The sequence below is a fragment of the Balaenoptera acutorostrata genome, chromosome 9, assembly GCF_949987535.1.
Source record: "Balaenoptera acutorostrata chromosome 9, mBalAcu1.1, whole genome shotgun sequence".
NCBI classification, from domain to species: domain Eukaryota; kingdom Metazoa; phylum Chordata; class Mammalia; order Artiodactyla; family Balaenopteridae; genus Balaenoptera; species Balaenoptera acutorostrata.
In genome coordinates this window covers 32,492,836-32,516,848 of record NC_080072.1, presented here as the reverse complement: position 1 = coordinate 32,516,848, position 24,013 = coordinate 32,492,836, and positions in this window count along the sequence as shown.

Genomic DNA, 24,013 nt, shown 5'->3' with positions numbered 1-24,013 from the left:
AAGCTGCATAATTTAGCTAAATATCAAGAGTTTTCCCTTGTCTGAAACCATCTCAGCTCACTTCGATATATCATGCTACATTCCGACTTAGAAATTTTTGTTTTTAGTAAGAATGGGAGAATAATTAATAATTACTTAAGAAATGGAACCTTTACCCTATTTTTGCAACTGAGTCTCATTTATCTTATAAACTCTACCCTTTGTTTAGACTTTCAGCTAGTTTCCCTTCCCATGTCCCACCTAGTAATTGACCACATGTTGGTGTCTCCTCAGGACACTTCTCTATCTGATACCGCTGAGCAGCTCTGGTAAGACCTCCCCAGAACTCCAGGCTTCCCTTCCTTGGTTCTTGCAGAAGTGCAGTGGAATCTACTTTTTCTTGCTTGGGAACCTGCTTTTTCCTATTTTCAGGCAGAATCTTTGCTTAGGACCCTAGGCAAGTATCTGGTGTAGGGGTGATTCTCCAGCGCCAGCCACCAGAGACCCAAGCTTCTGATATAGAAATTTAAAATAAAATTTAAAACCCAGATTACTGGGCATGCCTCTTGGAAACTTGGTAAGGCTAAGAGGACTGATGAAAGCCTTTAATGAAGACTGTTGGGGGCTTATGTCAAGCACAAACATTTTTGAATGAAGTTTCACCTTCTGCCTCTAAAGTAACAGAAAAGATCCCTTCTTCTTACATAGTCATGTTCTCTCTCTAGGAGAATTTTCAGAGGATAATGTAGCAATTGACCACTGTGGGGGAACTAAATTATTTTAGAGACTCTGTTAAGGTCTTGCAGAGATACAAGAGGAAACAACTTAATTCACTAGGAGTTTACAAGTGTGAAAAGCAGGTCTGTAGAATACAACAGAAGGTTGACTGAAATGTGTGCAAAATTCTGTGGAAGTACAGATGTAGAAGAGCTGAAAGGTCTTTATGTTTCCTAGAGGAACACTTGAGCTGGTCCCCAGAGGTGAATACAAAATTTTTTTTTTGAATATGGAAAGAAAGAATTCCAGCTGTAAGGTATAGCAGGAGCAAAAACTTGTAGGTATGAAAAATGTGTGATAAAATGGAGCATGATAAGTACAGTATTATTGCTGGAGTTCAAAGTAGAGGGGAGTGTAGAGGGAAGAAAATCTGAAAAGAATTTCAGGGCCAGAATATACAGTGTCTTGAATCCCAGGCTAAGAGGATTTCATTTTGTTCTATATTTAATAAAAAGCCATTGAAGGATTTTAAGCAAGAAGTATTTTCAAAACTATGCCTTAGAAAGATTTATCTGGCAGCAACAGTAAGATAGTAAGATTGGAAGCCAGGAAACTAATGATTAAAATAATACCAATGGCAGATGTTGAAGACCTAAAATAGTACATTATGAAAAGAAAAAGACTGCATTTTGGCCACAACAACAAACAAAAATGTCTGTCGTTTGAGAAGGTGGGCAATGAGCTTTTGCCTGTGGTTGTCAACTCCATCCCTGTCACTGCCCACAGGGAAGATCTAAAGTAAATATTTCTACTTGAAAAGGAGCTTTACAAAGACAAACATAAAACATTTCTTGGTGGGCTTAAGCGCATCAACAGTGCCCTGAATAGAGGAAAAGCCCTGGCAAAGCAAGGCCTGATAGTCACATTTCCAAATGCTGTTTTATCCTTTAAATTATACCTACAATGCAGTCAAAGAAGGAGAACTGTAAAATTCACTGCTTCTGTAGAGAAAAATGTCTTCCATTGCCTCTTCATGGGACGGTGAGTTTCACAAGTTTATCCTGGGAAATTTGTTTTGGATAAACAATTTAAGATGTGATCATGACAAATTTAGGCCACAGAAATTAGAAACTTCAAACTAAATGTGAGGATTTGAGGGACAATTATAACCTATGTATTCCAGAGTTTCCTGTCTTTTCATGTTGTATTTATTTTTTTCAATTAATAGAGAGCTTCACTCTTTGGTCATGACCAAGGTGACCCTGTTTTAGTACCAATGCCTGGTCCACCAATCATGTTCCAGAAAATTCTTAAAGGTATCTATAGCCAGGTAACATTTTTTTATCACCTTTAAATAACCAATATAGTCTCAGGGCATTGATAAATTTCAAACAAAACCAAACTCAATAGTAATTACTTTTATAGCCCTATGATTTCCATTAAACGTTCAGAGATATTAAAAACAATTTAATGATTCTTGTCACTACCTTATATTCCTAAATCCTTAAGGATTCCAGGAACATTAGGTTAGGAACAGTAGTTCTAACCTTATTTCAGATGAAAATGAGATACGGAGAAGGGAAATGAGTTCCAGGGAAATATAAGAGTCCTCAACATCCTATAATTTAATCTTAAGAAACTTTTCAGACCAAGGAAAAGAGACTAATCTTATGATCTATTTCAGTGGTTCCTTGCATCAATAGATTATAATAAGGCTGGCTTACATGCTGTCTTGCTTCTGACTTATAGGTAGATGGCAAATGACTGCCCCTTCAGCCCTGCTCTTGTCTGTAGGTTTTTCCCCCAAAAGTGTTTAATTATACCAAAAAAGCAACTGTCTTTGATTCCACAACTTGCTTAGCTGATTTCCCCAGGTTGCTTTAACACTGCCATCTGGACATATTACTGCTCTCTTTGGATCACTTTTAAATAATCATGACAAGGAAAATTTTAAAAATAAAAAAATTTAAAAATCAGAAAACAAAAAATAAAACCCAAAACCCAGAAACAGAAAAAATGGAAAGAAGGAAGACAAGGTTGACTTTCCTGGAGGGAAAACATAGTTGCATGGTAATTTCATCTTACTTCTGGGAAAAGAGGGCTGGCTGTGTAATATCCCCCTTCTCTCCTATTTCTCTGCTTTCTTTCCTTCTTTACCCCTGCCCTCTTTACCTTCATTCTGTGCACGTAGGACCTGGAGCATTTCAAGTACCAGGTTCCTATTAAAGGATTCCTGTCAGTGAGAAAGAAGGACATGGTCAGATTGTTTGATTCTTCACCTATGAATTTGATTCCAGAGATGCTATAAATTAATGATCAGAAAAAAATTTTCAACAACTGAGCATTTTGTTGATGTACAGAATGTATGTGGCCTAAGTAAATAGATGTAGGGTGTATTATTTATATCAGCAGTATTTTCAAATACACAAAGTATGTGTGCTTCTACAAGGAAGGCTCAAAGACTCCTGTCTGATTCCATATTGTATGAGCAAATATGTTTTATAACTTCTGTCAAATATTTATCCAGTGTATTTCTCAGTGCCTTTCATAAAAATAATACATATCAGCCTGCTCTGACATTCAGAAGAAGACTTCTTTTTTAATTTTTTGCATCTTTTTTGGAGAATAATTATAATTGCTTTACAATGGCGTGTTAGTTTCTGCTTTATAACAAAGTGAATCAGCTATACATATACATATATCCCCATATCTCCTCCCTCTTGTGTCTCCCTCCCACCCTCCTTATCCCACCCCTCTAGGTGGACACAAAGCACCGAGCTGATCTCCCTGTGCTATGTGGCTGCTTCCCACTAGCTATCTATTTTACATTTGGTGTTGTATATATATACATGCCACTCTCCCACTTCGTCCCATCTTACCCTTCCCACTCCTCGTGTCCTCAAGTCCATTCTCTATGTCTGCGTATTTATTCCTGTCCTGCCCCTAGGTTCATCAGAACCTTTTTTTTTTTTTAGATTCCATATATATGTGTTAGCATACGGTATTTTTTTTAACATCTTTATTAGAGTATAATTGCTTTACAATGGTGTGTCAGTTTCTGCTTTATAACAAAGTGAATCAGTTATACATATACATATGTCCCCATATCTCTTCCCTCTTGCATCTCCCTCCCTCCCACCCTCCCTATCCCACCCCTCTAGGTGGCCACAAAGCACCGAGCTGATCTCCCTGTAGCATACAGTATTTGTTTTTCTCTTTCTGATTTACTTCACTCTGTATGGCAGACTCTAAGTCCATCCACCTCACTACAAATAACTCAATTTCATTTCTTTTTATGGCTGAGTAATATTCCATTGTATATATGTGCCACATCTTCTTTATCCATTCATCTGTCGATGGACAGATGCTAATAAACTAAATACTAAACTACGATAAACATAAAACCAGAAACAAATTCGATTCAGAAAGCAAACCCCTAGTCTACAGTTGCTCCCAAAATCCACTGCCTCAATTTTTGGATGATTCATTGTCTATTCAGGTATTCCAGAAATGCAGTGTACATCAATTTGATTGTGGAGATTTTTTTTTTTTTCCACACACACACACTGTATTTTATTTTTACAAGAGATAAATAGACTGACACCAAGCATTGTACATGGATGACCACAACAAAAGCAACAATGATTGCAATTACCAAACATGAAACACACTTATACTATGTCATAATATTGACATTCAGTCCAGTAATCCTCCACTGTAACAGCTCCTTTACTTTGCAGTGAAAATTGATTTGTATATTCTTTTCCTCTGAGTCCTTGTGGGATTTTTTTTTTTAATTCAGACAGAAAGTCACAAAAATTATACTCATCCTCATCAGTTCACTCAGTCCCATGTAATTAATTTCTTTTTTTTCATCTTGATCTTTTGTTAGCACTTTTATGAGTTCATCAGTTTTTCATTAGAGTTCTGAAAATGCTTATTCATTCAGTTCAGCAGTACAGTCAGTTACCAGAAACCTGTACTTGTCAGTCTTTTCCATGAATTTCTTGAAGATGAAACCCTTTTATAGGAACATATTTGCAAAATCATCAGAGTACACCCAGAACTGTCTGTAAATGACAAAAGACTTAAAAATGCCCATGGTTAAAGATTTGATGAAAGTTCATAATAATGCAGTTGACAAGAAAATTAGTTATTTCTGAGATATACATTTTAAAGTAATAACTAGGATTATTACTTATAACATTATACCAGAACATATAAGATTTTTAGAAGTTTCCTGTAATGTCTGAAACATTTATATTAACATATTTCCATACATATTTCCATACAAATACAAATATAAGATTTTTAGAAATTTCATGTAATGTCTGAAACATTTATATTAATATATTTCCATACATATTTCCATACAAATACATATATAAGATTTTTAGAAATTTCATGTAATGTCTGAAACATTTATATTTACATATTTCCATACATATTTCCATACAAATACAAATATAAGATTTTTAGAAATTTCATGTAATGTCTGAAACATTTATATTAACATATTTCCATACATATTTCCACACAAATACAAATATAAGATTTTTAGAAATTTCATGTAATGTCTGAAACATTTATATTAACATATTTCCATACATATTTCCATACAAATACAAATATAAGATTTTTAGAAATTTCATGTAATGTCTGAAACATTTATATTAACATATTTCCATACATATTTCCATACAAATACAAATATAAGATTTTTACAAATTTCATGTAATGTCTGAAACATTTATATTAACATATTTCCATACAAATAACCCACTGAAAGTTTAGTATTAGTTGTTTTGTTTGTTTTTTTATACTGCAGGTTCTTATTAGGCATCAGTTTTATACACATCAGTGTATACATGTCAATCCCAATCGCCCAATTCAGCACACCACCATCCCCACCTCATCGCAGTTTTCCCCCCTTGGTGTCCATATGTCCATTCTCTACATCTGTGTCTCAACTTCTGCCCTGCAAACTGGCTCATCTGTACCATTTTTCTAGGTTCCACATACATGCATTAATATACGATATTTGTTTTTCTCTTTCTGACTTACTTCACTCTGTATGACAGTCTCTAGATCCATCCACTTCTCAACAAATGACTCAATTTCGTTCCTTTTTATGGCTGAGTAATATTCCATTGTATATATGTACCACAACTTCTTTATCCATTCGTCTGTCGATGGGCATTTAGGTTGCTTCCATGACCTGGCTATTGTAAATAGTGCTGCAATGAACATTCGGGTGCACGTGTCTTTTTGAATTACGGTTTTCTCTGGGTATATGCCCAGTAGTGGGATTGCTGGGTCATATGGTAATTCTATTTTTAGTTTTTTAAGGAACCTCCATATTGTTCTCCATAGTGGCTGTATCAATTTACATTCCCACCAACAGTGCAAGAGGGTTCCCTTTTCTCCACACCCTCTCCAGCATTTGTTGTTTGTAGATTTTCTGATGATGCCCATTCTAACAGGAGTGAGGTGATACCTCATTGTAGTTTTGATTTGCATTTCTCTAATAATTAGTGATGTTGAGCATCTTTTCATGTGCTTCGTGGCCGTCTGTATGTCTTCTTTGGAGAAATGTCTATTTAGGTCTTCTGCCCATTTTTGGATTGGGGTGTTTGTTTCTTTGATATTGAGCTGAATGAGCTGTTTATATATTTTGGAGATTAATCCTTTGTCCGTTGATTCATTTGCAAATATTTTCTCCCATTCTGAGGGTTGTCTTTTCGTCTTGTTTATGGTTTCCTTTGCTGTGCAAAAGCTTTGAAGTTTCATGAGGTCCCACTTGTTTATTTTTGTTTTTATTTCCATTACTCTAGGAGGTGGATCGAAAAAGATCTTGCTGTGATTTATGTCAAAGAGTGTTCTTCCTATGTTTTCCTCTAAGAGTTTTATAGTGTCCAGTCTTATATTTAGGTCTCTAATCCATTTTGAGTTTATTTTTGTGTATGGTGTTAGGGAGTATTCTAATTTCATTCTTTTACATGTGGCTGTCCAGTTTTCCCAGCACCACTTATTGAAGAGACTGTCTTTTCTCCATTGTATATCTTTGCCTCCTTTGTCATAGATTAGTTGACCATAGGTGCGTGGGTTAATCTCTGGGCTTTCTATCTTGTTCCATTGATCTATGTTTCTGTTTTTGTGCCAGTACCATATTGTCTTGATTACTGTAGCTTTGTAGTATAGTCTGAAGTCAGGGAGTCTGATTCCTCCAGCTCCATTTTTTTGCCTCAAGACTGCTTTGGCTATTCGGGGTCTTTTGTGTCTCCATACAAATTTTAAGATGATTTGTTCTAGCTCCGTAAAAAATGCCATTGGTAATTTGATAGGGATTGCATTGAATCTGTAGATTGCTTTGGGTAGTATACTCATTTTCACAATGTTGATTCTTCCAATCCAAGAACATGGTATATCTCTCCATCTGTTGGTATCATCTTTAATTTCTTTCATCAGTGTCTTATAGTTTTCTGCATACAGGTCTTTTGTATCCCTAGGTAGGTTTATTCCTAGGTATTTTATTCTTTTTGTTGCAATGGTAAATGGGAGTGTTTCCATAATTTCTCTTTCAGATTTTTCATCATTAGTGTATAGGAATGCAAGAGATTTCTGTGCATTAATTTTGTAACCTGCAACTTTACCATATTCATTAATTAGCTCTAGCAGTTTTCTGGTGGCAGTTATAGGATTCTCTATGTATAGTATCATGTCATCCGCAAACAGTGACAGTTTTACTTCTTCTTTTCCAATTTGTATTCCTTTTATTTCTTTGTCTTCTCTGATTGCCGTGGCTAGGACTTCCAGAACTATGTTGAATAATAGTGGTGAGAGTGGACATCCTTGTCTCGTTCCTGATCTTAGAGGAAATGCTTTCAGTTTTTCACCATTGAGAATGATGTTTGCTGTGGGTTTGTCATATATGGCCTTTATTATGTTGAGGTAGGTTCCCTCTATGCCCACTTTCTGGAGAGTTTTTATCATAAATGGGTGTTGAATTTTGTCAAAAGCTTTTTCTGCATCTATTGAGATGATCATATGGTTTTTATTCTTCAATTTGTTAATATGGTGTATCACATTGATTGATTTGCATATATTGAAGAATCCTTGCATCCCTGGGATAAATCCCACTTGATCGTGGTGTATGATCCTTTTAATGTGTTGTTGGATTCTGTTTGCTAGTATTTTGTTGAGGATTTTTGCATCTATATTCATCAGTGATATTGGTCTGTAATTTTCTTTTTTTGTAGTGTCTTTGTCTGGTTTTGGTATCAGGGTGATGGTGGCCTCATAGAATGAGTTTGGGAGTGTTCCTTCCTCTGCAATTTTTTGGAAGAGTTTGAGAAGGATGGGTGTTAGCTCTTCTCTAAATGTTTGATAGAATTCACCTGTGAAGCCATCTGGTCCTGGACTTTTGTTTGTTGGAAGATTTTTAATCACAGTTTCAATTTCATTACTTGTGATTGGTCTGTTGATATTTTCTGTTTCTTCCTGATTCAGTCTTGGAAGGTTATACCTTTCTAAGAATTTGTCCATTTCTTCCAGGTTGTCCATTTTATTGGCATAAAGTTGCTTGTAGTAGTCTCTTAGGATGTTTTGTATTTCTGCGGTGTCTGTTGTAACTTCTCCTTTTTCATTTCTGATTTTATTGATTTGAGTCCTCTCCCTCTTTTTCTTGATGAGTCTGGCTAATGGCTTATCAATTTTGTTTACCTTCTCAAAGAACCAACTTTTAGTTTTATTGATCTTTGCTATTGTTTTCTTTGTTTCTATTTCATTTATTTCTGCTCTGATCTTTATGATTTCTTTCCTTCTGCTAACTTTGGGTTTTGTTTGTTCTTCTTTCTCTAGTTTCTTTAGGTGTAAGGTTAGATTGTTTACTTGAGATTTTTCTTGTTTCTTGAGGTAGGCTTGTATAGCTATAAACTTCCCTCTTAGAACCGCTTTTGCTGCATCCCATAGGTTTTGGGTCGTCGTGTTTTCATTGTCATTTGTCTCTAGGTATTTTTTGATTTCCTGTTTGATTTCTTCAGTGATCTCTTGGTTATTTAGTAACGTATTGTTTAGCCTCCATGTGTTTGTCTTTTTTACGTTTTTTTCCCTGTAATTCATTTCTAATCTCATAGCGTTGTGGTCAGAAAAGATGCTTGATATGATTTCAATTTTCTTAAATTTACTGAGGCTTGATTTGTGACCCAAGATGTGATCTATCCTGGAGAATGTTCCGTGCGCACTTGAGAAGAACGTGTAATCTGCCGTTTTTGGATGGAATGTCCTATATATATCAATTAAATCTATCTGGTCTATTGTGTCATTTAAAGCTTCTGTTTCCTTATTTATTTTCATTTTGGATGATCTGTCCATTGGTGTAAGTGAGGTGTTAAAGTCCCCCACTATTATTGTGTTACTGTCGATTTCCTCTTTTATAGCTGTTAGCAGTTGCCTTATGTATTGAGGTGCTCCTATGTTGGGTGTATATATATTTATAATTGTTATATCTTCTTCTTGGATTGATCCCTGGATCATTATGTAGTGTCCTTCCTTGTCTCTTGTAACATTCTTTATTTTAAAGTCTATTTTATCTGATATGAGTATAGCTACTCCAGCTTTCTTTTGATTTCCATTTGCATGGAATATCTTTTTCCATCCCCTCACTTTCAGTCTGTATGTGTCCCTAGGTCTGAAGTGGGTCTCTTGTAGACAGCATATATATGGGTCTTGTTTTTGTATCCATTCAGCCAGTCTATGTCTTTTGGTTGGGGCATTTAATCCATTCACGTTTAAGGTAATTATCGATATGTATGTTCCTATGACCATTTTCTTAATTGTTTTGGGTTTGTTTTTGTAGGTCCTTTTCTTCTCTTGTGTTTCCCACTTAGAGAAGTTCCTTTAGCATTTGTTGTAGAGCTGGTTTGGTGGTGCTGAATTCTCTTAGCTTTTGCTTGTCTGTAAAGCTTTGGATTTCTCCATCAAATCTAAATGAGATCCTTGCTGGGTAGAGTAATCTTGGTTGTAGGTTCTTCCCTTTCATCACTTTAAGTATTTCATGCCACTCCCTTCTGGCTTGCAGAGTTTCTGCTGAGAAATCAGCTGTTAACCTTATGGGAGTTCCCTTGTATGTTATTTGTCATTTTTCCCTTGCTGCTTTCAGTAATTTTTCTTTGTCTTTAATTTTTGCCACTTTGATTACTATGTGTCTCGGCGTGTTTCTCCTTGGGTTTAATCTGTATGGGACTCTCTGCGCTTCCTGGACTTGGGTGGCTATTTCCTTTCCCATGTTAGGGAAGTTTTCGACTATAATCTCTTCAAATATTTTCTCTGGTCCTTTCTCTCTCTCTTCTCCTTCTGGGACCCCTATAATGCGTATGTTGTTGCGTTTAATGTTGTCCCAGAGGTCTCTTAAGCTGTCTTCATTTCTTTTTATTCTTTTTTCTTTAGTCTGTTCCGCAGCAGTGAATTCCACCATTCTGTCTTCCAGGTCACTTATCCGTTCTTCTGCCTCAGTTATTCTGCTATTGATTCCTTCTAGTGTAGTTTTCATTTCAGTTATTGTATTGGTCATCTCTGTTTGTTTGTTCTTTAATTCTTCTAGGTCTTTGTTAGTCATTTCTTGCATCTTCTCAATCTTTGCCTCCATTCTTATTCCGAGGTCCTGGATCATCTTCACTATCATTATTCTGAATTCTTTTTCTGGAAGGTTGCCTATCTCCACTTCATTTAGTTGTTTTTCTGGGTTTTTTTCTTGTTCCTTCATCTGGTACATAGCCCTCTGCCTTTTCATCTTCTCTGTCTTTCTGTAACTGTGGTTTTTGGTCCACAGGCTGCAGGATTGTAGTTTTTCTTGCTTCTGTTGTCTGCCCTCTGGTGGTTGAGGCTATCTAAGAGGCTTGATGGGAGGCTCTGGTGGTGGGTAGAGCTGACTGTTGCTGTGGCGGTCAGAGCTCAGTAAAACCTTAATCCACTTGACTGTTGATGGGTGGGGTGGGTTCCCTCCCTGTTGCTGTGGTGATCAGAGCTCAGTAAAACCTTAATCCACTTGACTGTTGATGGGTGGGGCTGGGTTCCCTCCCTGTTGGTTGTTTTGCCTGAGGCAACCTAACACTGGAGCCTACCTGGGCTCTTTGGTGGGGTTAATGGCAGACTCTGGGAAGGCTCACGCCAAGGAGAACTTCCCAGGACCTCTGCTGCCAGTGTCCTTATCCCCACGGTGAAACAGAGCCACCACTCGCCTCTGCAGGAGACCCCCCAACACCAGCAGGTACGTCTGGTTCAGTCTCCCCCAGGGTCACTGCTCCTTCCCCTGGGTCCCGATGCACACATTATTTTGTGTGTGCCCTCCAAGAGTGGGGTCTCTGTTTCCCCCAGTCCTGTCACAGTCCTGCAATCAATTCCCACTAGACTTCAAAGTCTGATTCTCTAGGAATTCCTCCTCCCTTTGCCGGACCCCCAGGTTGGGAAGCCTGACGTGGGGCTCAGAACCTTCACTCCAGTGGGTGGACTTCTGTGGTATAAGTGTTTGCCAGTCTGTGAGTCACCCACCCAGCAGTTATGGGATTTGATTTTACTCTGATTGCGCCCCTCCTACCACCTCACTGTGGCTTCTCCTCTGTCCTTGGACGTGGGGTATCCTCCTTGGTGAAGTCCAGGGTCTTCCTGTCAATGATTGTCCAGCAGCCAGTTGTGATTCTGGTGCTCTCGCAAGAGGGAGTGAGAGCACGTCCTTCTACTCCGCCATCTTGGTTAATCTCCTGATTGTGGAGATTAATCCTCTGTTCTTGAGGCTGCTGGGAGAAATTTCCCTTTCTCTTCTTTATTTGCATAGCTCCTTGGGTTCAGCTTTGGATTTGGCCCTGTCTCTGCATGTAAGTCACCTGTGGGCATCTGTTCTTCACTCAGACAGGATGGGGTTAAATGAGCAGCAGATTAGGGGGCTCACTCAGACCAGGGGCAAGGGAGGGGTACGGAATGTGGGGTGAGCCTGCATCAGCAGAGTGTGGCATGACGTTGCACCAGCCTGAGGCGCGCCGTGTGTTCTCCCAGGGAAGTTGTCCCTGGATCATGGGACCCTGGCAGTGGCAGGCTGCACAGGCTCCCAAGAGGGGAGGCATGGATAGTGACCTGTGCTCGCACACAGGCCTGTTGGTGGCGGCAGCAGCAGCCTTAGCATTTCATGCCCGTCTCTGGTGTCCACCCTGATAGCCACGGCTCACGCCCGTCTCTGGAGCTCATTTAGGCAGTTCTCTGAATCCCCTCTCCTCGCAATGGTCAAAACCCCAAAACAATGGTCTCTTGCCTCTTAGGCGGTTCCAGACTTTTTCCCGGACTCCCTCCCGGCTAGCTGTGGTGCACTAGCCCCCTTCAGGCTGTGTTCATGCCGCCAACCCCAGTCCTCTCCCTGGGGTCTGACCAAAGCCCGAGCCTCGGCTCCCAGCCCCCGCCCGCCCCGGCGGGTGAGCAGACAAGCCTCTCGGGCTGCTGAGTGCTGCTCGGCACAGATCCTCTGTGCAGGAATCTCTCTGCTTTGCCCTCTGCATCCCTGTGGCTGTGCTCTCCTCCGTGGCCCGAAGCTTCCCCCCTTCCACACCCCCGTGTCCGCCAGTGAAGGGGCTTCCTAGTGTGTGGAAACTTTTCCTCCTTCACAGCTCCCTCCCAGAGTTGCAAGTCCTGTTGTATTCTTTTGTCTCTGTTTTTTCTTTTTTCTTTTGTCCTACCCAGGCACATGGGGATTTTCTTGCCTTTTGGGAAGTCTGAGGTCTTCTGCCAGCGTTCAGTAGGTGTTCTGTAGGAGCTGTTCCACATGTAGATGTATTTCTGATGTATTTGTGGGCAGGAAGGTGATCTCCACATTTTACTCCTCCACCATCTTGAAGATCTCCCTTTGAGATTTCTTATAATAAGCAAAAATTGGTCTCCCTGTGGGTTACCCCTTTTGTCCTAATCTTACATCTTTTAGTCATGTAGAATAAGTTATATGCCTTTCTTCTCCAATGGATCTTTTTGAAATTTCAAGAGATGCTTTCACAGCTCCTCTGAATTTTCTCTTCTCCAGGAAAAATTTTCCCTTGTTCCTGAAATTGTTTCTCCTAGGACTTACCTCTAGATATATCCCATGTATGGATCTTTCTATTTTTCATGTCACCCAGAATTAGACATGATTCCATTTTGAAAATAATACAACTAATAAATATTTATTGAAGAAAAATTAGAAAACACAGGCAAGAATTATTTTTCAAATGACCTATGAAGTATTTCTAGGAATAAAGGGCTGCTTTTGATATTTTGGCATATAACCTTCCAAAATTAGTCACATGTGAACATGCACTGTTAAATTTTAGCAGCATAGTCGGGTGAGATTGAACTTAAAAAGTGACGTTTTCTATGTCTCTTTCCGAAAATGGACACAGAAAAAATGACATTGGAGTAGACCTTTTTTCCAGGAAGTGTCATTCAACAAATTCCTTGTAGTTATGTAAATTTAAGTTAGTTATAGCTCGATTCTCTAAAGCAGAGTTCAGCAAATGTTTGCTGTAAAATGCCAGGGAAGAAAATAGAATGATTGTTTAAGGGTTTTGGGGCCACATAAGGCCTCTATTGCTGCTGCTTCTCCTTCAACTCCTCCTCTTCTTTCTTGTTCATTTACAAAATTTTTTTAAAGTGTTAAAACCATTCTTAAATTACAGGCCATACCAAAATAGGGTCCTGAACAGATTTTACCAGCATGCTGTGGTTTGCCCATCCCTCCTCGAGAGGAAGTATTTAACACAGCTTCTCAGTTACTGACAAATGCTGCTTGTTATATAGAGCTGATTCCTGGGGAGAATTTGGATAAATGAGGAGCCTCCTGGGAAGAAAGGAATAGCTCACAAACCAGCCTTTTGTAATTAAATTATATTGAAGACTGTCCGATAGGTTGAGATGTTCCCAGCTGCAATGTGACAGTTAGAAAGTATACCAAGGACTCCAAATTTGAACTAGCTATGAGAGAAATAGACATCTGGATTATTGTCCTGGACCCTTACATGTTTAAAGAAGAGAACTGACTTTCACATGGTTCATGACTAACTAAGCTAGTTGAGTATAAAGGTTATGCTTTGAAATTAATGACTAAGGGTATGAGTATATTCTTGGAAAATTATAATCCTCAAAGAAACTCAGGTAGCGAGCTCTCTGTTTTACTCATAGATTATGCTTTAGTAACAATCACTCAAAATCTCTGTGGCTTAACAAGATAAAGCCTTATGTATCACTTCCAGTTTGATGGACAGCTCCCCCAGATAGCTCTTTTGTACAGCTCTCCTACTGTACAAGTTCTCCTACATGATCAGCCAGGGATCCAGACTCCATCCATCTTATGATGTCACCATCTTTAAGGCATAACTATGTTTTCCATAGGAGGGGAAGAAATAGCCTGGGCAAGCATTCAGGGTATTATGCTCAGGACTGAAATTGCCATGCATTATTTCCTTTCACATGCATTGGTCGGAATTTATTCATAGGACCCCAACCTAATTTCAAAAAAGGCTAGGAAATATAGCTGTCTTATGTGCCATGAAAAAACAATATTTTTCAATATCTATCCAGTCTTGGCCACACTCCCTTTACCAATATGTGGGTATGAGACAGGAGTAGGGTAGCATATGTGGCCTCTGCAAATATCTGGATCAGCAAAAGTGTAACTAGAGTAGCCACAAGTATGTACAATAACTTCAAATACCAGTTTTCATTAGTGACTTAAATAAGAATGATGACATACAGAGATTAGCCTAGAAACTATTTTAGTTCTTGAGTTCTCTCTTTGTCTAGTGTTTGGAACCCAGATGTAGTCAGTCTTTTTGAACTGAGCAACCTCTGGGGGTTTTCAGAAACTAGAAAGTAGAGAGCAAGAGAAACAAAACATCCTGCCAAGTTAGACAGGTGAGGGCTTGAGCAATTTACTCAAATACTATATTTTGTGACTTTATATACGACCCAAGCTGGTGAAGTAAGCCCTACTCTTTACAAATATGTGTGAGTGTGTGTGTGTGTGCGTGTTTGTTTGTTTACAAATATACTGGAATAATTTATTTTCATCTCAACAGCATGTTAAGGTTGATTTTCCCAGCATGATCTGAATACACATGTTAGTATACATCTATTACCTTCTCATTTTTCATACCTTGACTCTCAGTGTAGCCTAAGAGTAAATGAGAATTTAGTGGCTACATTATTCTATTTGACCCTAATGGTGTCTAAAATCCTGAATCTTCTCACATGTGTGCTATATCTCTGCTATTTTGTGCTTGCACAATTTGCCTTGGTGGTTCACACTTGCTATTTTACAGCCTCCAGCATTTTTCCTTCCCTCCTATTAGTAATAACAATAACTTAAATTTGAAATGAATCAGGATAAAGGGAGAGATTATAATTAAAATGCTATTCTCTTCCTTAGTGTAGACATCGGCATACAGTTAAGCATTTAGACTCTGTTTGCCCAAAATACTTAGTTTTACACAAAAGAAAGTCAGATTGAGAATAAAAATGGTCATCATTTTCATCCCAGAAGTGGTCCTTCCTGAGTACTAAAGATGTTCTTATTACCTAGATAACTAGATTGGACTTGTTCCTATCTTTTTTTGCAGTAGGTTCCCAGGTCTCTCATAATTTCTAGGTGTTAGCTGATATCTTTCAAATATTCTTTCTTATTAAGAATAGCCAGGATTGCACTCTGTTGTGTGTGGTCTAAGGATATGTAAATGATGTACACTTCAACCCCAGTAGAGGACTTATATTCTTTTTTCATTAAAACTATTTTTTTAAAATTTGTGGCCTGTCGATCCACACAAAGTAGCCTTTTTTTGTACCTGGTTTCTGTCTAATAACTTATTCCCTAACCCATTCTGTTGGATCCGTAGACATGACAAATGTGTCCTTAATATTGCCATCAAATATTTGATAAATTTATTGCTATCCATAAGGAACATCTTTTTCCTCTCTCATAATTTTTAAGACACTTTTGTGACCTCATATGAGCAAACGTTTCATGTGAAATTTTTTAAAAATTAAATTTTATACACATACTCATCTCTTTGGGTCTTTTTTTCACCATCTTAAGTGAATCTCTAAAAATTTAGAATGTCTACTTGGTCCAATCTGGAAAAGAACATGCACAATTAACCCAAAATGTCAGTACTGAGATTAGAGTGAGTTACTCTTTGTTACCTACTTCTTTGTAACAAATTACTTAAAAACATAGTGACTTAAAGCAATGATAAACATTTATTATTTATCACATAATCAGTGGGTCAGGAATTTGGGAGTAGCTTGGCTGAGCAGTCTGGCTCAAGGTCTCTCATGAAGTTGTAACCACCTATTGCCTGAGGCTACAGTTACCTGATAGCTTAACTAAGGCTGGAGGACCCATTTCCAAGGTGACTCACTCATGTGGTTTGCGAGCTAGTGTTGGTTGTTGGTTGGAGGGCCTCAACTCCTCTCCACACTGGCTTCTCCACAAAGCTACTCAAGTGACCTCATGACATAGCAACCAGCTTCTCCCAGAGCAATTGATCCAAGGGAGCAAAGAGGAAGCTTCAGTGTTTTGTATGACCTTATCTTGTAAGTCACACACTGTCACCTCCATTATACTTTATTTGTCACACAGACCGGCTCTGATTCACTGTGGGAGAAAACTACACAAGGGAATAAATGCCAGGAAGCAAAGATCATGGGGGCCATTTTGGAGGTTGACTATGCAGTCAGTGAATGAACCTGGTTAGTGTTCAACAGTGCAGTTCCTTTAACCACCTAGCCAGTGAATGGGCCATGTAGGCTACACACTGAAATAGAGTGTTGCTCTATGCGGAAGGAGAGTACATGCGATGCACTCAAGGATTTTTTTCAAACTACGTGTAACATGCCTCCTCATTTGCCAAGATTCTATTAATATATGCTCCAAGACTTTTAGAATCATTGCTCTATTGAAACATCATTAATTAAAAGATATAAGTGGCTGTATCTCTCACGTCAGTGTAGAAAAACTTACTTCTCTAAAAGTAGCCCTCAGCTCTCTCACCTTTCACAGACTCAGACCTGAGCCACGTACCCTGACTCACTCCATACAACCGACCACAAGCTGTTTCCAACGCACAACCTCAATATGGCATTTTGGTATTGTTTCTTTGACTACGACCTTGGTCCCATCCCTAACTAGATGTCAGTTTATCCCTCTAGCTTCATCTAACCACATATCCTCAAGGACCCATATGTGAGTCCTTTAGAGAGAGGAGTTCCTGGCCAAAAAGCAAAGAACTAGTTTTATTGTTGACCCTGTGAGATATGGAGGCCAAGCAGTACTGCTTTTGCACCCCAGCACAATCATGTTGTTCTTAGTGAGGAAGATGTATACCTTCCCCTTCTTCTGGGCAGAGCACATGCAAGTGTGGGCAGGGTGGTGAGGATAAGGGGGCATGGTGTTCTGTAGTACCATGATAGATAGCAATTTCAGGAGTTCTGGGAAACCAAGTAGACAGCAGGGATTTATGGAAATAGGAAGAAGTAGAGAATGCTGTGAGGTTCCTTCAAGGACCTACATGGACAGGGGTGTGGATAAGGGGATTCATTGCAAGAGAGGAAGAAATAGAAGAAATTACTTACTAACTAAAAATGGCATACTTGCTCATAAGTATACGTGAGAAATTCCCCACAGACTCCTGGGAATAATTGGGAGACAATTTGAGAGAATCTGGAAGTTCTGTGTGAGCAGGTCAAAGCAAGAGTCATTAAATTAAATTTTACAGTTATTAAACCTCATTTTTCCCACAAGTCCACATGGTCTGGAAGATCTTAGAAGTAGTTGTGCTGTGTGTCAGTTTTGTTGAGGAGATGATCTGTTAACAGGTAGCTGGCTCTAGTTCCTGAGTGGAAGTCTGGCCAGAGAAGCAATCATAGCATTATGTCCTCTTGGAATATCACTTTACTGATTGAAAACTGCTCTCACATTTATTACTTCAGCTGATCTGCACAGAAATCTATGAACAAAGGGCTATTCATCCACTTATTACAAAGTTGTCAAAAATAAAAATCCTAGATGTTAAAAGCTTTGTTCAAGGATGTGTATTTGATAAGTAATAGGTTTGCAGTTGCAACTTAGAATTTGTGACAAGAAATCCTAGGCTCTTACTGTTATAACAGTGGTTTTCAAGCTGTGCTCACTAGAGCCCTAAAATTCCACAAACCTGTCTAAAGAGAAATTTGGGGGAAAAAGAGAAAGAGCACACAACTAGAGAAGTATTTATTTTAAACAAAAACTTTATGGCTAATAAAAAAAATTTAAAGCCCCTGCACTGAAACACACTATCTTGTGATGCAATCTGTCAACTCGCCTGCCTGATCCCCAGAACTTTCCCCTATCAGAGTTACTCCTGAGACAAGAAAGAGTCCTGTTAAAATACAGGACTTACATTATATGTCATCAATCTATAAGTGTAACATGGCAACATTTCTCTGCTACCACCCTTAGTGAACACCTGTTATTTTTGTCTGCTGCAATCCTCTCCTTTCTTTTGGTAATACCATACTAAATGTCCTTAAGGAAACTATTCCTCTTCTATTTTCAATCTATGTAGTTAAAACAGGACTGAATCACCTTCTGTTTCTAGAGTTATGTGTTTGATCCAGATCTGTCAATTACTAACTGGTAATTATTTGAGAACTTAACCCTCTAAGTGGTGAATGAATGAGTACATGACTGAAAGCATGGAGCCTACAGACACCTTGGAATAGACACCGTTCTCAGGATCCATGATCTCAAGGAGCTTCCAGGAAGAGGAAGGGAACTATCATGGAACAGTCGGGGGAAGATGAAGGCATAAGTGGCTCTGAAAGAGAAGTCAAGGAACAGTGAGTCATGGAGAGGCAAGAGCAGGCAGCCGGTCTCCTCTAACCTGCCCTGTGCCTTGCTGGATGGATCTGGAAGCTACAATGAGATTCCCTCCACCCCTAAGTTTTAGGTATAAATGAACAGAGATTCCTTATAAATGTTAAACATTGGAATGGATCTAATCAGAGACATATTCACAGTCAACCTTAAAAAGAAAGAATGGTGGGCTTCCCTGGTGGCGCAGTGGTTGAGAATCTGCCTGCCAATGCAGGGGACATGGGTTCGAGCCCTGGTCTGGGAAGATCCCACATGCTGCGGAGCAACTAAGCCCGTGCATCACAACTACTGAGCCTGCACTCTAGAGCCCGCGAGCCACCACTACTGAAGCCTGCGCCCCTAGAACCCGCACTTTGCAACAAGAGAAGCCACCGCAATGGAAATCCATGCACCACAACGAAGAGTAGCCCCTGCTCGCCGCAACTAGAGAAAGCTCGTGCACAGCAACGAAGACCCAAAGCAGCCAAAAAAAAAAAAAGAGAAAAGAATGGTGTCCAAGCCAACAGAATATGACTGCAACTTTAACTTAATGTATTCACGTTTCACTTAGAAGGGAGAGGGTTATTCAGCCAAATGTAGAAAAAAGGAGTCCTGAAGCCAATGAGGCTGGGCCCATATAAGCAGTGTGTCTAGGCAAGAAGGTCACCTCCCACTGGCAAGGTCTATCTATGATGGCAATGGACCTCCATCAGTGAATAGCTGGATGGATGCCATTAATCTCCACATCAGAAAATGAACTCTCCTCCTGAATCTGTGACCACCAACTCTGATATGATATGGGTCCATGTGGGAGAAAAAGCACTGCCCAAGTGACATGAATGACTAGTCCTTTCGACATTCATGTTGCTTGTTGTAAATCAATTAACTGAAATCATGAATGTCAGTCCTAGTCTCTGGGCTTGGCAGATGTGAGTCTGCCACTCAAGAAGGCTCTCCTCTCAGAGTCAGAGCCGGGGGGCCTGTGCATGTGTCCTAGCCCCTGCGAACACAGGGCGTTCACTAAGGTAACCAGGCCGCTCCAACCCTAACCTGCCTCTCCTTCTCTCAGGACTTACTAGCTTTCCTCAGTCTCTTAAAGTTTCCACATAGATGCTTCTTTCAAATAATGTGCATGTTATATTAGAGCCAAGAGGAAAAATTTTGGGGAAATATACAGGGGCTTGATGGGAATGGAGTTTAATTGTTCACAGGCCCTGAGATGTACTCTATTCCCTTTGAAGGATGAAAGAATCATCCTTCCACATCATATCAAACATATTAAAATGCACCTACAGACCACTTATATATAACTTTCCCTAATTTTTTGAAACTTTTAATATTGTTTTTGAAATTATTTATATATAAGTAATACATTTACCTGATTTTATTTATGATTTCTGTGTAAATACAGTGCACATTACTGAGAAAAACTCTATTAAAAATTGCTTAACAAGTTAAAAAAAAAAAGAATAGGTACATGACCACCCACACTGGGTCAGTGAGAGTCCTACCCAGGACTCTGCTAGATCCACCAGTTTTTAAGCTGGTGTGTTGTAAGCTTAAAGCTGTTGGTGATTAATTCTGTCACTATATTCTGAGAGCCAACCTGAGAAATTAGGCAATACTAAAGAGAGCACACTTCAGAAGTGGAAAAAGACAGATGATTGGTGGCGAAATGTGAATATCTGGATACAGTTGTGCCTGAAACTATACTTTAAGGAATGTGAACTAATATTTATCTATTTGACTGGTTGTTTTCTCCTTACATACTTCTAGTTGGGTTTTGATCACTTGTACCCAATTAGAGTCCTAATTCACCTGCTGGACATATAAATTAATTCCAAGTTGTCACTGATTATTATGCTTGGAAACTTACTCAAATTTTGATTTGCATTGTCCATTACAGGTGTTGTTCTAGATCAGAACTGTATATATTCTCTTCTACAAGTTTTACTTTAGGCATAGACCACACAGTGGAACTCTGACATTTTTGCTCTTAATCCATCATTGACATATCTGATGAGCTAGTCAGAGCCAAGCTGATGAGGATGAGACATGGAGAGTTCTGCATAAGTGTTTAGAACCTGGGAAAAAGTCAGAAGGTAACCAAAAAGTGAGTGTAAGTCCATAAGGGAAAATTTTCATTATTGGCAAAAAAATAACATTTCTAGATCACCTGGAACTTGAGCATTTCCACATATATGCTTCTGCTTAATCTTCATAATAAATCTGTAAAGTAGTTAATTTTTCCTTCTTATTAAAAACAGTTAGGCTCAAAGATAGTCATTTACCTAAGAACCCAGAACAAGTATGTGGTGAAGCTTGGTCTAATCATTTTTTTTTCAATAAACATGTATGGAGTACCAACCCTGTGCCAGATTCTCTCTAAGGGCTTGGACAACATTGAAAGACAATAGAGAGAGCTGACATTCTGCCACCTTTACTCTGTGCCAGACACTGTTCTAAACTTTCCCCATAGTCACCTGCTTAAAGTTCACAACAACCTGATGAGTTAGATAGTATTATTAGCATACCCCCTCTTTTTTAAAAAAGACTTAATTTTTTAGAGCAGTTTCAGGTCCACAGAAAAATTAAGAGGAAGTACAGAGGTTTCCTATGCACCTCCCTGACCTCACATGTGTGTAGCCTCCTCCATTATCAATAGGCCCCACCACAGGTGTACATTTTTTACAATTGATGAACCTACATTGATACATCATAATCACCCAAAATCCACAGTTTCCATTAGGGTTCACTCTTGGTGTTGTGCAAGAGTATAATGAAATGTATTCATCATTAGCATACCTTTCTAGAGGTGAGGAAACTGAAGGAAGATCAAAACAACCTGCTTGTGAATATAATGTAAGGAGTAGAGCCCAGATATGAACCCTAGAGAATCTAGAGTCATACATCTATCCCCCTAAGCACTGCTCCCATGGTCCTCAAAGTGCCAGACCCCCGGGGGTCTATGAGACCCTTCCATGAGATCAACGAGGTCAATGTAATTTTCATAATAACACTAAGACATTATTTGCTTTTTCACCATGATGACATTTACACTTATGACACAAAATTGTGGTGGGTAAACAGCTGGTGTCATCTCATGAATCAATGAAGTGGTACTAAACTTACTAGCAGTCACTGTGTTCACGCACAGAAAAAAAAAAACTTACGGTCAAAGACATTAAGAATATCCTTGATGAAGGAGTAGAATTATTAATTATATTAAACTGCAACCCTTGAGTATGCATCTTTTTAATATACCATGTAATGGAATGAGAAGTGCACATAAAGCACTAACCATACTTACAAAATATGACAGTTGTCTTGAGGAAAATCACTTACAGGATTGTTTGAATTGGGAGATAAGCTAGCCAGTTTTTTTTTTTTTTTTAATGAAATACCATTTTTATTTGAAGGAATAAGAGTCAAAATAAGGTTGCTCACCTTTGGATATTTTGTAGATAATTTCTCAAAAATGAATGAAGTAAACTTATCAAAATTAGCAGGATGCTGGGAAAGCAATGCTTAGACAAAATGCATAACTTTGAATAAATATATTAGAAAGGAGAAGGGTCTAATATCTGTAATCTAAGTGTCCACCTCAGTAAACTAGAAACAGAAGATCAAATTAAATCCAAAGAAACCAAAAGGCACAAGAATTATATCAGAAATCAAAAAAATTTTGAAAACAGGAAACAAAAAGAGAAAATAAATGAAACAAAAAGCCAGTTCTCTAAAAAGATCAATAGAACCAATAAGACTCTAGCCAGGCTAAGACAAGAAGAAAGAGGATGCAAATTACAAAAATCAGAAATGAAAGAGGGGACATTACTACAGATCCCATGGACATTAACAGGATATTACAAATTATAGAAAACTGTATGACCACAAATGATAACCTGGATAAAATGAACCAATTTTATCAAAGACAAAATTTGCTAGAACTCACATAAGAAGAAATAGATACTCTGAGTAGGACTATATCTATTAAAGAAATTGAATCAGTAATTAAAAAAGCTTCCAAAACAAAAAACACCAGGCCCGGATGGGTCACTGGAAAATTCTGCCAAACATTTAAGGAAGAAATTATACCAAATGTCTACAAATTCATTCAGAGAATAAAAGCACAGGGAATATTTCCTAACTCATTCCATGAGACCAGCATTACCTTAAGAACAGACAAAGACATTTCAAGAAAAGAAAACTACAGAGCAATATCTCTCATGAGCATAGATTTAAATTTTTTTCAACAAAATATTAGATCAGTGGTTGCCAAGAGAAGGGATGAATAGGCAGAGCACAGAAGATTTTTAGGACAGTGGAAATGCTCTGTATGGTACAGTAATGATGAATACCTGTCATCATACATTTATGCAAACCCATAGAATGTATAACACCAAAAGTGAACCATAATGTAAACTATGGACTTTGGGTGATTATAGTATGTCAATGTAGGTTCATTAATTGTAACAAATGCACCAGTCCAGTGGGGAATGTTGATAATGGGAGGATGTGTGTATGTGTGGGTGGGGATTGTATGGGAAATCTCTGTACCTTCCCCTCAATTTTATTGTGATCCTAAAACTGATCTTAAAAAACGTCTTAATAAAAAAATTTCTTAAGCCTGTCACTGTAAGACAAACAACTGACAATATTTGTTGCCATTCATGAAATTTAAGCTTTTAAACAACAAACTAGGGTTTTGAAAAACTTGTATATGTCACTGTGAGATTAATAGCTTCCTAACACTTAAAGATTTTTCTCATGAGATTAGTGATGATATTGACAAATTAAACTATTTGATATCCTATCATGAACTATGTCAGCATTTGAGAGATATGCATAAACCAGTTAACCAAATTTATTTAGATAATCAATACATGGTATTAGAAAATCATTCAGAGGTATATAAAAAAAAAAAACTCTTTCGAAGTACAAGACTAATGTAACAGATGATTAGAAGTCCATTGATACAGTTTCAGGTTCCATTTTGCAACCAACCTTAAGGAACTACCACTTGTCAACTTTGGGTAAAATATCAAAGGAGATTGTATGCAATATTTTTTTCATGTTCTTCAACCAAAATTGTATATTACAACAAACTGAATGCAGAAGCCTATGTGACAATGTAGCTTTCTTTTAGCAAGACAGATATTAAAGAGATTTACAAAAATATAAAACAATGCCACTCATTGCACTAATTGTCTTTGTATGTTTTGGAAGACAGTATTTTTTAATTAAAAAAATGTTCTTTATGTTCACATGCAATGAATTTTGCTACTCTTATTTTTAAATGACTTAACATATTGCTAAAATGTATGCAGTTTTAGTTTTTAATACAGTAAATATAGATAAGTATAACTCACATAACTAAAAGTTCTTGGGATCCTCCATAGTTTCTAAGAGTGTAAAGGG